This window comes from Macrosteles quadrilineatus, unplaced genomic scaffold, assembly GCF_028750875.1.
Source record: "Macrosteles quadrilineatus isolate MER2022 unplaced genomic scaffold, UCM_ALF_1.0 Scaffold_1__1_contigs__length_201487025, whole genome shotgun sequence".
Lineage (NCBI taxonomy): Eukaryota > Metazoa > Arthropoda > Insecta > Hemiptera > Cicadellidae > Macrosteles > Macrosteles quadrilineatus.
In genome coordinates, this window is record NW_026542594.1 from 191,643,447 (window position 1) to 191,663,130 (window position 19,684).

General features: G+C 33.0%; 1 protein-coding gene across 2 annotated transcripts in view; it reads left to right on the plus strand.

Annotated features, from left to right (window-relative positions):
• The first annotated feature begins 251 nt into the window (after positions 1-251).
• Positions 252-19,684, plus strand: part of LOC128992761 (BMP-binding endothelial regulator protein-like) — a 132,799-nt gene continuing 113,366 nt past the window's right edge. The window contains exon 1 of one of the 2 annotated variants that reach the window (XM_054416503.1): positions 252-346. The gene's annotated coding sequence lies outside the window, so the exon portion shown is untranslated. The remainder of the gene's footprint in view (positions 347-19,684) is intronic. The other variant, XM_054416509.1, reaches the window with a different exon arrangement.

The window sequence follows — 19,684 nt, forward strand, 5'->3', positions numbered from 1 at the left end:
AACAACTAATCACCGAAACAAAACCCTAATTTCTAAAGTAATTAGTTCCAACCCAATCAGCTATAATAATTAACTTAATCATTTTAATCGTAAACATAATATTTAACCAATTCTTTGTGTAACATTTAACACAAACATTAATTAATCGCATATAAAACCCTAATGTCCTACCTGCCCTCCCCCCTATGATAGGAGGTATCACTCCCATTGTTGGGGGGGGGGGGGAGTTCAGTTAGTGACAGTTCAGTTTTCAGTCTGCCGTGTATGCCCGCGCTGTTCAGACATGTGTGTTATAGTGTAGTGTCCCGTGCGTCGAATTCGATCACTCCATAGATTGTGCAACTCGGTAAGTTCTTTCTGTATAGTAAATTTGGTTGTGTAAAGTATTATTTCGATAAGATTTTGCACAAAATTGTGTAAGTCAAATAAGGTTTGTTGTGTTATCATTATAGGATTTGAAGGATAAGTTCATTTAAACAGTTGTTTGTTGTAACATTAAAGTGCTAATAATATTTTTGGTTAAGTAAACACTTAAGAGTCTTCCTTAGTGGAAGCCATGTTGGATTTCTTCCCCATAAGAACAATGTTAACTTTGGGTCCAAATATCTCATCAGCAAATTGTCATATAAGTATGGATAAGGAGTTAAATTTAAGGAATTGCGGTCCTCTAGAGATTGACGTTTTTTATTTCACAATTTTTAATTTTTATAATGAATAATTGATTATTAATTAGCTTAAAATTAAGCTAATTATTGAAAGGAAATGAAAATGGATTTTCGAAATTCAAAAACCTCAGTCACGAGTCTATTATGTTAAAAATACAAATTATAAATTTCAAAGCTATATCTTAACAAATAACGCCGTTACGTGTCCACAAATGATGTAATGTTTAACATTGTTCTTATGGGGAAGAAATTCAACATGGCTTCCACTAAGGAAGACTCTTAAGGTTCGTATAAAATGTGTAAGTAAATTAAGAAAATTGAGCATACAATACAGGGTTGAAATATTATTTTAGAAGATTAATTATGGTTAGACTTATGTGCTGATTTACATAAATATCCTGTTAATGATTATTAGCTAAATAATAATCATTTACTACTCTAATGGACATAAAAATGTTATTAGGGCTATACGAGGCTATAAACAGTAAATTAAACCAACATCAAATACGCAATAATTGATTTATGTCCATAGTAGCCTAAAACATTTTGAAAAGTGTAGTTTGTGTTTAGGTTTAAAAGGTCATAATAATATTTTCGTATTATTTTAGCGCGTTATAAAATTTGGCACACTCTTGCTGATAACTTTCTTGGCAATAACGCTGCCCAAACCAACTTGAAATGTCAAAGTTAAATTGTAGAAGCATTCGTTAGCTATAATATTTATCCCATTCTTATTTTTCGCACTTTATTTATTGCACACTCCCACTTAATGTTTTACCACGCTGAGAACCCAGTAAGTTAAGTAATACAAGTTATTCAGTAGACTTCCCATTTCATGTAAAAAATTGAAGCCAAAAAACGTGGTGCAATCTGTTGAAATGATTACCAACTACTGACAATATTCTGTGTTGTGATACTGTAAATCAATCAGCTGTTCGCTATACTGCATTGGTTTAATATTCAACCCAATACACTAGTAAACTCTGGTGAGATGGTCCTGGACTTCATCTATTTTCTTGGCTTCAAATTGTTATATCACATGGGAAGTCTAGACATAATCAACCTTCCAGCATTGATATACATCAACGGATTGACCGTATACAAATAGGTATGTTAACACGATTTGATGGTATAAATATCTGTATAAAGACGAGTAAATATCAATATGAAGATATCCATACATTGTAGAGGTAAACCTTTGGATTAGGAAGGTAGAAATACTTACAAGACTCTCATGGGGATTATTAAAAAAATACTTGTTATCAAGGTCAACTTCTTATCGATGTTTGCAATTACATATGATTGGGTCTAAAATAAAATTCAAGGGGATTAGAGAATTACACTTGTTATAAAGGGTGACTTGTCATCGAGGGTATTGTTATCAAGGTTCCACTGTAGTGGAATATACATAATATACATTTCTTCTAATATACATATACTGTAGATATCCCTTTATAGCGGGTTACATATCCAATGAAGATAAAAATTCTGATTTTGAAATTAAAATACCCAATTTGATACTCATCGAGATAGCTAATATTCATTTTTAATAATTATTCAAGCAGTACACTTTTTTGCCTTGAATCCTTAAAACCTCCACTAGGTTTTCAAAGACTTAAACAAACAGAAACAGAAAACACTGTTAGCACATTCTAACCATCCACAAACTATCATGTATGTATAATATTACATTCATTATAGTATGATAATTCTAACATAACCTATTAGCCTACATGTCTTTTTTTAAGAGTCAATAAAGAATATATAGCCTAAACCCAAATGAAAGCATAGCAGTTTGCGGGTTCCACGTGCGGTTTCAAGTATGATCCAAGTATGAGCCAAGTATGACTCTGCCACCAAGTATGTGGTTGCGGTCGTCCAGTTTTATGTCGCCATTTCGTGTAATTCTGTGCCATCTAGATAACATCGTCGGTGACACGTTACTGTAAATCCGCTTGACAGCGCGCGTTTTGTAAGCTGAAGTTTGTGGACTGTAATACTATAAATGACGTAATGATTTTAACGTTTGTAAAGAAGACTAAATGACGTTTTACTATTACTTTGTTTCAAATAATTGTCTAAGAAAATTCATGTTATTGTTGTACTAACGTTGAGAAATTCGGATACGGTACTGCTAGTTTAGATTACTTGTTTTATAATTATTTTTGTGTATCTTTCAACCTTACACGTTTTCCTAATATTTGTGTAACCCATGTTTTAAGAGTTCATCAGTGGTAGCCATATTGGATTTTAGTCCCATAAGAGCAATGTTAACATTGAAACAGAATTTCTAAAAAAACCTGTTGTGATAAAATAATGGTTGAGGTGTTAAGATTAAGGTTTAGTGGTCCTCTAGGGAGTGAGGATTTTAGTTTTGTTGTCATTTTCCTCCACTTAATATGTTATTGATCATTAAATAGGCCGTAAATTAAATAATTTATTAAGAAAATATAATAACTAATATTTGAAATATAATTTCCTCATTCAATAAAGCCCTATGTTATAAACCTAATTATTATAATTTTTCAAAACTATATCTTTATAAATAACACCGGTATGCTGCTTCCAATGATGGTATGTTCTGTCAAATTTAACATTGCTCTTATGAGACTAAAATTCAATATGTCCTACCACTGATGAAGACTTTTAAAAACAGTTTTCTATTGAAGATTTTTTAAACAAAACTCTCAAACTCTATTAAGTATAGATGAGTCATGGGTCTATTGTGCAATATCTAAACCAAACTGTTTATGTGTTTGAAATAAGCCGCTTGGTACATACGTTTGTGCTGCTTACTGTAAATATTATTTAATTAATTCTGAGCTCCTTTATAGTTTGACTCTGATGATAATTTACTGTACACCGTGAAATATACATTCCATTTACATGTAAACTAATTTAAGTCAGTTTCAATTGATTCTAAACTAGCTTAAATGGGCCACCATAATATGGCATGTTTTCTGTAATGTACAATTTTATTTAACTTAACAATTTTACACACGTACGTAAAAGGAAACTTACGAATTGTAGCATATGTTAGCTCATCATCAAAGAAAGGCCTTGCTGTAAGAAGAGATCCTTATAAGACACGTTGTAACTAGTTAAATAGATTGTCTAGTTCAAACAGATGGATTAGTTCGTCCTCGTATGTAAAGTCGACGATTTTATCGATTTTAATCTGACACCAAGGCAGCTTTGTTTGTAGTCGTGTTCGTTTGTTTTGGCTCTACAGGACTCGTCTGCAGAGGATGTCAAACAATTTGCCGTGTTTGTCCTTCCCTTGCTGTGTTTGTTTTTACCTGTGTTGATCTGACCTACAAAGTCTAGTGGGGAATTGACAAAGCTTCTGAATCTTGCGCCCAAAATTGTGTTTCTGTAGTTCAGGGTAGTTTTTAGCGAATTTCCCATATAGGGAATAAGCTATTACCGTAGTACTCATGGTAAGACCTGGACCCGGAACCGATTTACTTTTTCGTTTTGAGGTCTTCAGAGGCCAAAAACACCATCCGTTTAAATTCATATATATTATATATTTATATATGTGTCCGTTAGCGCGATAACTCGAGCAAAATTGATCCGATTTTGATGAAATTTGGTACAAACATGTAAACCTACATTTATTCGAACGAGTTCGCGAACCAGCATGATCGGACTATGGGAACGGGGTTTTATGGGGGGATTTATGGGGTAAAAATTGGTTTTTCTAATTTTTGACCCTCAAAACATTAAATTTCCCGAATTTCCTCTAGACCATTTTGAAGAGCTTAAAAAAACAAATAATTCAGTATACTGAAGTGTTTTTGTATGGTTATTGGTTACGGAGAAAATTGTAAATTAAAAATTCCCATGTTATTCTTACGGAGAATAAGTAAACTGTTGTAGTTTGCTTGTTTATGCATATATTTGGATTAAACTTGTCCAATCTATTTATTTAATACTAAGCTATTAATATTTTACTAAAAAAACACACTTTATTACCCTGTAGGCAGCAAACCTAGGTACTCGTTAAACCTAATGTTATTTGAATAGATTTAATTGAAAATCAAATCAGGCAAATGGAAATTCGCTTAGTCTGCAGGTTTGCTGCGGCGGGGGTATTAAATGCTTCAAATGTAATAGTATGCGATATTTTGGTCAAACAGGATTTTTCTCTCGTGAATAATCCTTATAATTTTAAAATGTTTTTAGTGTTTGCTCCCATATACCGTCGATTTTGTGAAAACTGTTACTTCTTTGAATTAGCATTTTTAGTTAGTTAAATTTCCTAATACGCGAAAGTTGAGAAAACCTTTTTGGTTCGTTTTCTGAATAAGTTTCTGAATACAATTTTTTAAGGTCATCATAATGTATGGACAAAGTTCTTTCGGAATTCGCGGAATTCGAACCTGGGCGTTGGAACAAAGGCCCATGCTCAGCAGATCTCTAAATACCACGAAAATATTTTTAAGTTTAATTAGTCCTGTTAATATTAGTAGTGTTCAGTTTTCTAAATAAACTTTTACGTGACTTACTTTTGTACATACGTTCTTTTGAGTTTTTCTATTTATGGGGAATCTAGAGCAGTAAGCTTACAATTAAACTAATTCAAAGTATTTTTCTGCAAATCGATGTTGCTTTCCCCTTAAAACGATCAAAATCACAGCAGTTAAAACTGTCGAAGTAATAAATGATGGTGTACTTTGACTTTATTGGAACAAACGTATCCACATTCAAAATTACTTTTGTATTAATTAAAAGTGGCTACACAAATTATATGAAGCTAATTTAAGTCGAACCTCGTTAGCAAGAACCTTGGTAAAACAAATTCCTGGATAAGACGAATTTTTTAAATCCCCTTGAAACTTTTAAAAAGGCCAATGTCAAAACACCTAGAGTATATTTGACAAAATTTCTCTGAACCGTAGTACTTAGTTTTCAAAACAAACAGAAGCTTGTCTCAACATGAAACCCCCACCCGTCTTCCTTCCTCAGAGGTTAAATCAGAGGGAGAAGAGACCTCTGTAAGACGAATAACGGCAGTATTTCACATTCGAACGAACTTCTTTAATAAGAAGACCTCGATGATAAGAATTTCCCCCCTGCAATTCGTCTTAAAGACTAGTTGTTAGTCATGACTTGCCTTCTACCGGCGCCGTTCCCCGTGTGTAACGTCTTTAATGTATTGGCCAAGTTAAAATGTTTTTTCGTACCGTTCGTGTGTTATGTGTTTTTTTCGGTTTGTTAAATTGACGACCTTCACGTGAGGAAAATGTTTTAACTTTTTGTGACCTTCACCTGATGATGTGCTCCACGAGCACGAAACTGCAATAGTGACAAACTACGCAAGGACCATATTGACAGAGGTAAATTAAACCATTATTATTGTCTTAAAGACGTTCGACTGTATTGAAAAGTGTTAAATGATTGGGACAAGAGGCAAAACGATTAACAGACTTTCAGTTACAACCCCCTAATGAATTGTACTCCCCTACATACAGATTCCCTAAGAACACGAACACTGCTCAGTGTCAAATTCTTCTTCTTCTCCAAATGACGTCGTCTGCTAATGCCTCAATACAAGTAATGCAAAGTCCGTATGAATATTAACAGCCTTCAGTCGTGTAGCACCACCTACGTTCCGACGTTTATCGAATACTACACTGACCCTCGATAAATCGACCCCGACATTCACCGTATATTTGTTATAAATGTCATTTTAACTGCGCTGCTTTCAGATGTTTCAATTACCGACCAGATGTCTTAGGTTCAATATATTGTGTCTGGCAGGAAAAGTATACGTAACGGATCGTCATAGTGGCGTCATATTTAAATGACTAGTGTTGACTTTGAATGCAAGTCTGCAACTTTGTTAGTCTTTTTTAGCTTGTAAAATTGTTATTGAGTAATTGAATAAATCATTAATCAAGTGAGACATATTTACATTTATTTATCACCTCAAACTAGCATAAAGTGTAATTTAGAATTAACATACGGTAACTGTATCACCCTTATACTTCAGCTCAAGACTTCAAGATAGTCTTGAGGTAGTCATTACCACTATAAAATTATTAAAGTTCATTTAGAAGGCGCTGTTAATTACTATTAGCGAATTTTCCTATAGGGAAGTAGCTATTACCGTAGGTGGCATGGTAAGACCTAGACCCGGGACCAATTTACTTTTTCATTTTGATGTCCCCAGAGGCCAAAAACACCATTCGTTAAAATTTTTATATATGTATATATATATATATATATATATATATATATAGATTTATATATATATACGTCCGTGAACGCGATAACTTGAGTAATTTTTGTCCGATTTTGATGAAATTTGTTTTAAATGTGTAAAGCGGGATAAAGTTAAATGAGTTCGCGAACCAGCATGATCGGACCATGGGAACGGGGCTTTACGAGGGGTTTTATGGGGTAAAAATTGGTTTTTCTCACTTTTGACCCTCAAAACACAAAATTTCCCAATTTCTCTTTAGACCTTTTTAAAGAGCTTAAAAAAACAAATAATTTAGTATATAAAAGTATTTTTTTTCGGTTATTAGTAACGAAGAAAATTTAAAAAATTGTAAATTTAAAATTCCCATGTTATTCTTATGGAGAATATTGTCAAATGTTGTAGTTTGCTTGTTTATGGATATAATTTGATCAAACTTGGCAAATTTATTTATTTTGTACTAAGCTATCAATATTTTACTAAAAAACACACTTTATTAGTTTCCTTGTAGCAGCAAACCTAGGTACTCGTTAAACCTAATGATAGGCCTATTAAAATATATTTAATTGAAAATCAATTCAGACAAATGGAAATTCGCTTAGTCGGCAGGTTTGCTGCGGCGGGGGTATTTTTGTTTCTGTTTTCTGTATTGGTATGATCATAGACAAAAATAATTAAATATAGACCGTCAGCTGTGCTGTGGTTACCATAGGTTCTGGCGCACACCGCTGGGAGCGCCATGTAGTTACGACGTACGCCAGAACCTATGGTAACCGTAGCATGACTGACAGTCTATATTTAATTATTTTTGTTTATGGTATGGTTAATTATGTATTTGATAATATTCCTGGTACCATAAACAAAGCAAAACGTTGCTCAGTTTAAGATTAGGAGTACAGTTTAAAATCAATGATACATTCTGATCTTGTTTATCTTTAAGTATGCTGTCAACCAAATGTTCTGTGTTATTTTAGGGGTTTTCTTGATATTTTTTATTGTAATACAAATTAGAAACGGTCGTTAAAGATTGTTATATTTATAATGTAATTTAAGTTGGTTAAACGACAGGAAAATGTAGTAACCAAAAAAACCCCGAACCTCTCTACATCGGACGAAATCTAACTTGATCCGCAAAATAATCAATCTATGTAATTTTCAGACAAATTTCCATGGCCAAGGAAATTATATTGACATAGTATACGGTATTAACACGAATCGAACATTATTTCACTACTGACAAATATTCTTAGCTAGTGTTCTGCATTGCTAGAATTAGAATACACTTGGGATAATGTACAAGGAGAAGAAGAAGAATCGCGTTTCGGGTTCCGAGAACGTCATGGAGTCAAAAGTCTGCATTGTTTCTGAAACCAAATTTTCTATTCCAAAGTCTGACATTCCAGTTCACAGGTGTTATTTCTAGCTAGATTTAGTTTAACTCTGCTACGTGAAGTGTTTCAACTCCAAAGTCCTCTTGCTATTGAACAAAAGTCAAAGTTTGAAATATACGAAAAGCCCACCTTTAAAAGGTCAAACACTCCTATTATAGTTTATTAAACACACCCATTCAAGGAAAGAACCGTTTAAATATCTTCTATGATGAAATATTGAACCTGTAACTACGAAGAGGTTCCTTACTCAGTAAATAACATCTCTTAAAACTGTTTAGGAAATTTTGTTCAATTTGGCTTAAACGTATAAATTCTTCTTGCATATGGAAAATATTCTGTGGGATTAACTCAGTCCTGCAGGTGATACATCTTTAAAATGTCTGAGGAATCCATTCAAAATTCAGCTAAGACTCGGTAAAAACAAGTAAGCTTTTATTACACAAAAAAAGTTCTTAATTTTTCATTCACCTATTGGGTCTTACGATGATTGGAGTTTCCAATCAAAATCGTGTCTTGTGTTAAGTACAAGTCTAAATATATGTTTAAGCGTTATTAGACGTAATTTTTGTTTACTCTCCTCTATTAAACATATTCGCATAGCTCTATTTAAACTCATAACTCAATGTAAACAAATGTTGAAATGTGGAAAATGAACTCGTAAAAATATTTAAGGTATTTTTTAACCCAGTACAGAAAAAATTTTGTTTAAATGCGAGGATTACCAAATAAACTTACAGTCGAAATACTTAGAGGGCAGCACCATCTTGTTTAGTTTATGGACTTTTCCTACAGTGTTTTGACTACTCTACTTTTCGGAAGGAAACTCATTCCGTTTTCAAGTTTGTTACTATAAATCAACATTTACCTAACTTGATCCAACCTAACCTACATAAAGTTGTTTCCCCACATTAATTACATTTTACCATGAAACCCCTTGATATAAGTTGTTGAGTTTCAAATCTATATACTACAATAATCAAACTGTCTGTCTCGACTTCTACTACATGAACTACGGAACTGTAACTGGTTTTTACCTTCTAAAATAGAGTTTAAGGATTCCTCTGGGTCAGTAATAACCTTCTGAAGGACATCCAAAGCTTTGTCCTTCAACTCGGAAGTGCCTAATTACTTGGGTTGACATTCTGCTAGGATTATTCTCTGACGCCGCTGTCGAAAGTTCTTCAAACCCAAGAATTTATTGATCCTGGCGGCGGTGACCAAGGACTCCTGACGCCAGAGGTCCAGGTAGAGCAGACAAGTCTGGCTTTGGTCGTCTACTAGGTCAGGGGGAAACGGTGTTACCAACTGCACAGGTGACAATGCCCTTTTAAAGGTTGAAACTTTGAAATTCCCTTGAATTTTTGTTTGAGGTGAATCAAAAGAGATTATCAAAGTCTTGTCAGTTACCTTCAGGTAGGTTAGGATAGTTTCAGTGCATAATTAATGTGTTTTATGGTAAAATAATTTTATCTTCCCATAATAATCCCCATAAAAATCCCACCGCTCAGGTTAGGTTAGGATAGTTTCAGTGCATAATTTATGTGTTTTTGTGGGACAATAATTTTGTCTTCGAAGTTATGAAAATTAATAATAAACCTAATCTGATCCAACTGTTCAAGTAGTTTGTGACAACAGTTTTTGATAATATTGATTTTCTCTAACGCTATTTTTGACAAACAATAATTTTGTCTTCGAAGTTATGAAAATTAATAATAAACCTAATCTGATCCAACTGTTCAAGTAGTTTGTAACAGTTTTGGACAATATTGATTTTCTCTAACGCTATTTTTGACAAACAATAATTTTGTCTTCGAAGTTATGAAAATTAATAATAAGCCTAATCTGATCCAACTGTTCAAGTAGTTTTGACTGACAACAGTTTTTGATAATATTGATTTGCTCTAACGCTATTTTTGACAAACAATAATTTTGTCTTCGAAGTTATGAAAATTAATAATAAGCCTAATCTGATCCAACCGTTCAAGTAGTTTGTGACAACAGTTTTTGACAATATTGATTTTCTCTAACGCTATTTTTGACAAACAATAATTTTGTCTTCGAAGTTATGAAAATTAATAATAAACCTAACCTGATCCAACTGTTCAAGTAGGTTGTGACTGACAACAGTTTTTGGCAATATTGATTTTCTCTAACGCTATTTTTGACAAACAATAATTTTGTCTTCGAAGCTATGAAAATTAATAATAAGCCTAACCTGATCCAGCTGTTCAAGTAGTTTGTGACTAACAGTTTTTGACAGTATTGATTTTCTCCAACGCTATTTTTGACAAACAATAATTTTGTCTTCGAAGTTATGAAAATTAATAATAAGCCTAACCTGATCCAACTATTCAAGTAGTGACTGACAACAGTTTTTGATAATATTGATTTTCTCAAACGCTATTTTTGACGAACAATACTTTTGTCTTCGAAGTTATGAAAATTAATAATAAACCCTGATCTGATCCAACTGTTCAAGTAGTTTGTGTCTGACAACAGATTTGATAATATTGTTTTTTTGTAACGCTATTTTTGACAAACAGTACATTTAAATAAACTCGGGTTGCGGTAAGTTTACTTCTATTCCTGTTCTAAAATCATGACGCATTTACTTGTTCGTTCAATGTTGGCGGAGGAGTGTGTATTTTATACCGAACGATACACCCTTATTTGAGCTTATTTCTATATATTTGAGATTTTATGACTGTGCTTTGCTTTTTGGTGCCAGAGGACTATAGTTTACATATCTAATAATAGAGATCGTCTAATAATAGAGAATATGCAATATTTTTGTCAAGAAAAATATCGTTAAAATTAGTTTAAAAGTTCGTTAAACAACAAGAAAGAGATACTAAACATCATTTTAAATCTCAATTGTGACCAGTGGGAGTACTTTTGTTGTACATAGTTTGAAAGCGAAACTCAAACACAATTCTGATGTAATCCAAGCTAACTTTGTTTATTTGTACACATGGGGTTGTGTTAGTCTAGCTTATCTATAGACAAACACTGGAATCTTAAGAAGTATCACTTTGCTAACTTTGTCAAAGATATGTCCAATCATATATTAACTTACGCAACAATTCTACAAATATGAATCATACTCCAGAATGAGTATATTATCTAAAATATTTGTTTCGGCAGTCCAAAGCAATATGCACGGATTAAACATTTTTTTGCATCACTCATTATTTAAATAAACTATGTATTTATTTGTATTAATTACACCTTAAACAATGTTTTTCTGACGTCAAAATAGTGTATTACATTTTATAACACTTTGTTTACTACACGATGGTAAAAAACTAATTTTAGGACCACAATAATGCGGTGCATGTCAAAATTCTCATGCAATAAGTTCCTTCCCTAGTAACCCCCCCCCCCCCCCCTTGTATTGACTCTAGTGGTAAATGTAACATCCGATTACTTGTGAATCCTGAAGTGAAAGGCGACCTGTTATTTAATGTTGTAACGTTTCCGGACTTGCATTGGCATAAGTGATTCCACGAAGGCAAAATATAGGTACTAGTTGAGTGTATGTTTGTCGAAGAACATGTACCACTTAAAGTATCTCCACTATTCAAGTGGTCCAAAATCGGTTTTGGTTGATTGAAAGTGGCAAAGTGGATTTAATTTGGCAAATATTGACATTAGTTGTATTGTTACAGATTCCAAATTTAAAATTTCGTTTTCTGAGTAAATCTACTACAAATCATTATGTCCATTTCATTCCATATCAGGGTATTGCTTAACCAATATTTTCTTAAATAGGTGGTCATATTTAATTAGATTTACAGTATTGAGGTTTTACACAGTAGGAAACTACTTTCAAGTACTCTAACAACGTTTATCCAAGTGTTATACTCAGATAATGCTGTAAAGTACATAAACGCGTGTTTAAAGTTGATTTATTATTTACTGCTGACTCTCAACGTACCACCCTTAGTTGTTTTTTCCACAAACATAACATAACATCATCTATAGTTTAGTAGGCCTACGATTTGTGCCGACGTGCGTCAAGCCTAGAAGAATACATACAGTTTTCTGTTTCCAATGTAGATTTTTTCTTCACTTTTCAACTTCAACGCACTACCCTCAGCAAGTTGTTGGACACAAACTCAACATAAATCATCTGTAGTTACAGGTGATTTGTGATGACGTGGGGCAAGCCTAGTAATACATACTGTTTTCTGTTTCCAATGTAGATTTTTTTCTTCACTTTTCAATGTCAACGCACTACTCTCAGCAAGTTGTTGGACACAAACTCAACATAAATCATCTGTAGCCAGTACAGGTGATTTGTGATGACGTGAGGCAAGCCTAGTAATACATACTGTTTTCTGTTTGCAATGTAGATTTTTCGTTAACTTTTCAATGTCAACGCACTACTCTCAGCTAGTTGGACACAAACTCAACATAATTCATCTGTAGTTACAGGTGATTTGTGACGACGTGGGGCAAGCCTAGTTCCATACAATTCTGTTTTCTGATTGGCCGTGGCCTTCAGCTATCAGGTGGGCAGTTCAACCTACCAAGTGTCATATTATTTGTAACCGTCCGCATACTGTACCTGTGCCAGGACAATGTGACTGCTCCAAACAGCTGTTTTCTTTAGCTGACAGTTAAAAAAAACTGTTAACTAATTGCGTGTTGTAAATTTCCCTTTAGGAAAAGAGGGTTTTCCGGAATTTCTGGTAACATCTGGATATTGATGTACTTTTTGTTTTATGTTCCTACATGTCCAAATTACAGGTTTTTACACTTGATTATTATAAATTTTGAAAAGTATCTTCAATTTTTAAATGTTCGTAAACCAGATCGATTGGACCATGAGTTGGGACAAGAAAACTAAGCTCTTTTATCCCCACCTAAAACTAAAATAAACATTGACCAGGTATTTAAAAATGAATAAAAATCCCCGAATGTAAATCATATTATATTTTTATTGATCATCTATTTATTATCTAGAGTCTCGCTGGGATTTCCTCAATTTTAACCTCGTGAAGAAAGTAATAATTCATAAGTACTGTTCCTGTATGGACTTATCTTCAAAAGATGAGTTGTTTGTCTCCTCCGATTGCAGTAAAGCAAACACTCATTGGAAGGAATAAAAGGACGTGAAAGAAATCAGCTGTTGTATGACGTAATCAGGTGTCAGGTGGGGCTATGGGAAAACAGCTGATGAGGAACCAACCAGCACCGTAGGATCGCATGACTCGGTATCATCTGTGGAAGTGGGTAAACACGCTCGACAATGTTCAACTGTTCTAATGTAAATAAATAAATAGTTAACTGTTGTTATAAAATCGTTGAACTCATACAAAAGGTTATTTTGTTAGCGTTGTTTTAGCTATTTTTAAATAATTAAAAACTCAGACGTGAATTTAATTTAGTGACTTTGATCTAAGTTTATTTTCATGTTTCAGTTGGGATTGTATATACTCGTATTTTGTATGTGTGGGGTGACTTTTAGTAATTGAACCTGTGGTTGTTTTAAAGTTTGCTCGTCATGTGTGATAGAGTGAGTACTTAAACTTATCTTATGTCTTCTCGGTTGAAACTCGTAGGCCTAATAAATTGACTTGTCTCATTTAGTTTTGTATATATTTATTTGAAAGTTGTATGAAATTTAATATAGTATATCATTGTAAAATAAATATTTAATTGCAAATACTTGAGATATAAATTTTTAAATTGCATACAGATTCATACGTAGAACTATAGATAAAAGGAGTGTAGAACTGTTGAAATCACATCCAAATCCGTTGTAAACGATTTTCCCTGAACATTTGAGCTGTATACCTATAACATTGATTTATTTATTACTGGGGAAATTGTTCATATCTGCTTAATAAAACTGATGGAAATAGTCACCGTTGGTTCATCCAACAACACAACTTCAACTTCACCAAAAATAAAAAGAGCAAAAGTATTATAAAACAGAACAAAACCTTTGAAATCTTATTTGCCACCAAAAGTCAACTTTTCCCTCCAAAAGTGACTGTAGTGTCGTCTGCACAGTGTTCAGTATTCACCGCGCATGCGTGAAACGGTTTAACAGCTGTCGCCGTGGAGACAAAGCATGATTTCCTTTAAAAGAGGTAACATATTACCAAAATATGCAAGAAACTACTTGAAATCTCATTTCCCGCCAGAAGTGAACTCTTTCCCTCCAAAATAGTACTCCAGTGTCGTCTGAAGTGTTTAGTATTCACCGTGGTCGCGTAGAACGGTATAACAGGTGTCAACTGCCGGGACAAAGCAATAGACAGATTAAAGTATTGCCCAGCTGATGCAAATGTGAGTGAAGAGCAAGTAGTTCTGGTCCGGCTGATAATGTGACCTTAGTGATAACACACACCGCTGACCTCCTTATCACTACACTCTCGGTGATGGTGCGAAGCTGGTGGACTGGGAGTTTTGGAGAGAGGAAAAATGTCATAAATCCATCTTGAAAGTTAACTATTTTCGGATATTTTAAAGAAGAGTGCTACTATTAACATTTTCCTATTGCACATAAAGATAATGTAAATTTCATTACCTTAACTCCAGCCTAACCTCACCTAACTTGCATACGATAATTCTAAAAGTGCCGACCATCTTTTTGAAAAGACTCAAATTTTTTATGACCAATCTCCTCTTAGAATAACCAAAGGAAATTGATTACCTGAATTTCCTCTAATCTTGATTTACTTTCCTGTTGCTCTTAATTAGTTTTCCTTTTGTCCAACTTTTAAATATTTCTATTTTTATCGGATTTTGCATAAGACAAAAAATAGGTTTTTTGTGTCTTGGCGAAAAGTATTGTCCTTAGCTTACATAAGTTTTTTTTCTGTAGAATCCCGTACTTTGTTATGCCTTGGTAATCCATGTTCCTTCAGTGTGCTCTAGCAAATGCGACTTTTGGTACCCGAATTCACTACTAACCTACACTAACCTATAATAATTTATTACAAAATTACCTAAACACAAAATATGTAGCCTTTTCGTTGGTTTTTACTTTCAATATTGTTGTGTTTACTGTAGTGACATGGATAGCTATGAGTAGGTGGATTTTTATAGGTGTTTTAAAAAGTTAAAGAGAAAACACACTCAAATTTTCAAGTAACGATCTTTTGTGAAAGTAAGTGAAATGCCCTTGATTGCGATTCAAAAAGATTTCGGTGTTTGAAGAGTGCATTACGTCACAACCAGCTGCTGGTAATTCCAACCAGCTACCAGCCTGGTTCTGGTTCCTCTGGACTGGTCGAGCCAGTCCAGGCTTATGTCAAATACTGGCTCTGAAAGTTAAGGGGGGGATAATTATTTATTATCCATTTATGATTGTGCATGAGGTAATCTTTTGCGATTTCAATCATAATTACTTCAAGTTCGTCGTTTGAATAATCCCCTAAAGACTCATAGGTGGGGTGTATTTTATTTAAACCCCATTGTTGATGCTTATTACTGGTACTAAAGTGAGAACAGTTGTTTATTTCATTATTGTTGATGCACTGTAGGTTTTTGTAACTCTTACATACTCTACCAGTTTCAAGTTGGAACTAAAGGATAGAATACTACAAACATGCACTTAAAGTTAACATTGGAAATGTCTAAAATCGTACTAAACAAATTTGTATGAACCCAGATTAACAAATATGACCTCAGAATAAGGAGACAAACAGCATCTCTTTATTCTATGACATAACTAATTTCGTATATCTTGTAACTAAGCAAATTTCCAAAACAAGTTATTTTTTTGGACTATGGCACGAATGAGCAATGTAAAGCAATCAAAATTATCAGACTGCCCTAGGGTTAAGTAGTGTTTTCAAGGTTTTTGTGATATTTTAAACTAAACTAAATTATATTAAATCGTCAAAAATTTACAATTTATTTGTTTGTAAAAAATGTATCAATAAATAACTTTTTTGTCTAAGAAATGATAATTTTTCATGGAGTTTAATATTTAATTCATTTTGTACACAATTCCTGACAATTGTTATCTTTGAGTTAATTTAATTTAAAATAGACCTAAAAGTAAAAAATCTTACACAAAATGTATTTTTAGAAAATTAACTGACACGTTTTCAGAAATTAAATTTCACTCTTATAACTAGAAAAAACTCTCAAAAGCATACCACAGAGGCTACTTCTGCTCAAGCCAACATCACTAACCTACTTTAGGAAGCTAATAAGTAGAATACTTAGGATTTAAGCTGCCTTCTTTTTACTAAAATTGCAAATACCTTCGTCTCGACCAGACATTCCTACAGCATTCTGTTGAATGTTGTACATTTTCTTGGCTGATGATTAGAATGTTTTTCTTTTCAGTTGTAAATTCTTGTTAGCAAGTACTTTGGCTCTGTTTACATTCCTTAATTATATTAATCCTAGAAAGGGAATAGCTGGAGAGTAGATATAATATAGCAATATGACCCCACTTTCGGCGTTTTTGGGCCCAGAACTTTTAAATTTTTTTGGCGAAAAAACACCCAAAATAGGTATAATATGATGGTTTTACCCTATTTTTGACGTTTTAGAGGCTATATGGGGGCATTTTTTTGGTTAAAAAATGTTATTAATACTGAAAAACATGTCTGGAAATGAAGAGCTTTTTTTGACCACTTTTTTAAAGACCCGGCTCTCGGCACGCGAACTCGGGTGCGCTCCTGACCCATAGGCACACTTCTGATCCCCAGCGATGACAAACTAAAAGTCTTACGAAAAAATGTTTGAAACAAAAATTGAGGAACATCTAATCATCTATACTTCTTCCACTGAAAGTTTTTCTCTGATTGAAAAATAAAAAAAATCCTTGCTTACTCACTTTTTCATGTTTACTCAAAGTAACCTTTTTATATTTTCCTTAATTAATAATTACACACTGGCACAAATTAAATTATATTTATATTGTATTAAACAGTAGTTCATGTAGTATTTTAATATATAAATTTCATGCTATAAATATTTTTATTAGAAGCTAGACCAATGTGTAAGTGATAGGAGGCGCATCACTTTGAACATCATCATGCACCCGACACTGCCGTGCTGGCAACACCTGGAGTTTGAAACCATTGCTATTGCTGAAATTATATTATAACACATTTACATACAAAAGAAACTGGTAAATGGTTTTAAATTTTTAAACTTTTTTATGCTGTATTATTATGTAGAAGGCCATGTAGTATGTAGGCTGGAATTTTAGCCGTTTTGTTGTATATCAAGCCTTTTTGAGATATAAATATTTTTAAACAATAAAGCAGACCTTTATTCACTAATGCTGATATTATATTACAATGCATTGGCATACAAATGAAAACGGTTTGATTTATTTGTACTCATATAAAATAATATAATTCTTTTGAGTTATAGGGATGTCTGGTGATTAAATCACAAATTAAGATCATTTATAATGGACTTTTAAAATAATGGAATTAAGTATAGACTTATAACATTTTCATGATAACTGTTTGATTTATTTGTACTCATTTAAAATAATGTTAAAATAGTATTTGATTTTTATGTTGTATTATTGTTTTTTATCAAAAGTTGAAACCAATGTAGTGTGCCTAAATGTTTATTTACTGTTTTCTGTATCTCAAGCCAATAGATAGAATAGAACAAAGAGGTGTTTTTGGTGTTTTACCTATGAGAATAACATGGGGAGATTTTAAGCTACTTTTTAAAAATCGTGCTTACTCTCTATACATTTCTATGCAAATGTCCATCTCCAAAAATATTTCCAATCCCCATTAATTTTTGTATCATGTGAGTTTTGCACCAGTTGGTTTGAAATATTTATAAATATAACGTGTTGCTGGAATCGCCTTAAATGGCAAGAAACATGTAGTCTTGGGACCTCTGGTAAAATATTGGAGTTTTCCTAGTTTGGACTAAATATTTTTGAAAATTGAAAAAAAAAATATGTTTTTTACTCAACTATTTTAGCATCTTGAAACATGTATTACCGAAGAATCAGGCAAATATTTCGTGCCGAAATTATATTTTACCTTACGTGAGAACTTGGAATCATTATTTAAACTCAGTCCTGCTCCACAGTATAATTGCAGGCTTGCTTCTCGTCCTAAGTGGTGAATTGTGTACAGTTTATGTGTGGTGCAAAGACTGGTTTCTCTTTTTAGTTGTGACCAGCTCATTCCTAAGATGCTAGATGGTATCCACTTTGCCTCTGAACATAAGCAAATTGTAATCTTCAGTTTAGGACTTAAAGTTAATGTCGGATGTGATGCCTCTTTGATCAGAAGTTTGGGTTGTGATTAGCTCAACCCCTATCACCAATATCAGCATAGATCCATTGAACTATTATGTGTTATTGTACTTTGTGCTGATTAATATGTGTTATTGTACTTTGTGCTGATTAATATGTGTTTGGTAAATTAGCATGGCACAACACACAATCCCACATCTTGCTAATTGTAGTTGGTAGTTTAGGTGGTCAAAGTAGGGAGCATTGACTTTCTACAATCATGATGAGATAACCAGCCAGAGCCTCAGACTGCAATAAAAAATAGATGAAAATGCAAACTCTAAAGGCCCCGACCGTGTTTCATACTTCCAGGCTGGAACAACCTTTACTCGGAATATTGTATATAAATTGTTTGTATACATAAGACTCTTGTAGTGAATGTACTCTTCGATGAAAAGACAAAATAAAGATGAAAAACTACTTTATGCAAAGAAGAGAAAGTGATTGTGAAGGGTAGCTATAAACAATCGTATTTTAGTGAGCAATGAAAGTTGCTATAATTATTGGGATTGTTTTGGATAAGTTTATAGATATGCATTGTGTTTACAGGAATTAATCATAGTGGGGATGCCATTTACATCGAGACATATCGATTTTGTTAAAGTGATAAAATGAAGACCATGATAGTGGTGGATAAAGATTTTAATTGTTGAGCAATCGATGTGAGAAGGAGTTTCTTGTTAAACAATAACCTGGAAAACCAATACAACATAATGCATTGTCATCCCTCATTGGTATTGTACCTTACAAGCTCTTTTGTTCTTTACTCATTTTCAAAAACATATAAATTACAAAATAAGCCATTTGTTGTTTATTTTACTGTTATGTATTGTAAGTTTATATATTGAAATAAATGGTTAAATAAATGTAAGTTGAAAAATGAGCCTTATTTTGTCACTAGTTTATTTACATTGATTTGAATCACATTTTTGAACTAACAGATGATTAAATTATTAATTGCATAACATTTGAAACATAGAGATACAACATTTATATTATTAACTGGAAACTATAGATCTATATTATTGTATGAACATAATTTCTGTATTTCATATATGTAAAAGCAATGAGACCATGCTAAATTACAGAATTCAATAACAAAGGAAGTTGATATTGTGCTATATACCTGAGGGTGTAAATATAGAGGTGGGTATTTCCATAGAGACCTAAT